A 1,623-nucleotide genomic window follows, 5' to 3' on the forward strand; every position below is an offset into this window, starting at 1 on the left:
GGGGTACACGTGAACGTTCTCTGAGGTAAACGTGTACGTTCTCTGGGTTACACGTGAATCTTATCTAGGGAACACGTGAATGTTCACTAGGGAACACGTGAATGTTCTATGGGGTACATATGAACGTTCTCTGCGGTACACGTTAACGTTCTCAGGGGTACACGTGAACTTTCTCTGGGGTACACTTGAACGTTCTCTGCGGTACACGTTAACGTTCTCTGGGGTACACGTGTACGCTCTCTGGGATACACGTGAACGTTCTCTGAGGTACACGTGAACGTTCTCTGGGGTACACGTGAACGTTCTCTGGGGTACACGTGAACGTTCTCTGAGGTACACATGAACGTTCTCTGGGGTACACGTGAACGTTCTCTGGGGTACACGTGAACTTTCTCTGGGGTAAATATGAACGTACTCGCGGGTGTACGTGAACGTTCTCTGGGGAACACATGAACGTTCTGTGGGGAACACGTGAACGTTCTCTGGGGTACAGATGAACGTTCTCTGGGGCACACGTGAACTTTCTCTGCGTTACACATGAACGTTCTCTGGGGTACACGTGAACGTTCGCTGGGTTATGCATGAACGTCTGGAGTTCAGATGAACGTTCTCAAGGGTACACGTGAACGTTCTCTGGGGTATGTATGAACGTTGTCTGGGGTACACATGAACGTTGTCTGGAGTTCAGATGAACGTTCTCTGGGGTACACGTGAACGTTCTCTGGGGAACATACTTGCGGGTGTATGTGAACGTTCTCTGGGGAACGTACTCGCGGGTGTACGTGAACGTTCTCTGTGGTACATACGAACATACTCGCGGGTGTACGTGAACGTTCTCTGGGGTACACATAAACGTTCTTTGGGAACACGCGAACGTTCTCCGGGGTACAGATGAATGTTCTCTGGTGTACACGTGAACATTCTCTGTGTTACACATGAACATTATCTGGGGTACACGTGAACGTTCTCTGGGTTACGCATGAACGTCTGGAGTTCAGATGAACGTTCTCAATGGTACACGTGAACGTTCGCTGGGGTATATATGAACGTTGTCTGGGGTGCACATGAACGTTGTCTGGAGTACAGATGAACGTTCTCTGGGGTACACGTGAACGTTCTCTGAAGTACAGATGAACGTTGTCTGTGTTACACATGAACGTTCTCTGGGGTACGCATGAACGTTGTCTGGGTTACGCATGAACGTTCTCTGGGGTACGCATGAACGTTGTCTGTGTTACACATGAACGTTCTCTGGGGTACGCATGAACGTTCTCTGGGGTACGCATGAACGTTCTCTGGGGTACGCATGAACGTTGTCTGTGTTACACATGAACGTTCTCTGGGGTACGCATGAACGTTCTCTGGGGTACGCATGAACGTTGTCTGGGTTACACATGAATGGTGTGTGGGGTGAGCACCAAGCAATACGCCGTGTGGACGGTCAGAGGGAATTTACACACCAGTAAGTGTGTTCAACAACCATAGTCATAACTGTGTTCCAGGTCAAGCGGGAACCCTTTGTTACTACCAAGCTCCAGCTAGACCCGTGGCTGAGCCTGCTGGAGGCCAGTGTTGAGTATCATGGCATTATGGGGGACGCAAACTAGAAATCGGTACTCCTAG

This window comes from Procambarus clarkii, chromosome 8, assembly GCF_040958095.1.
Source record: "Procambarus clarkii isolate CNS0578487 chromosome 8, FALCON_Pclarkii_2.0, whole genome shotgun sequence".
NCBI lineage: Eukaryota > Metazoa > Arthropoda > Malacostraca > Decapoda > Cambaridae > Procambarus > Procambarus clarkii.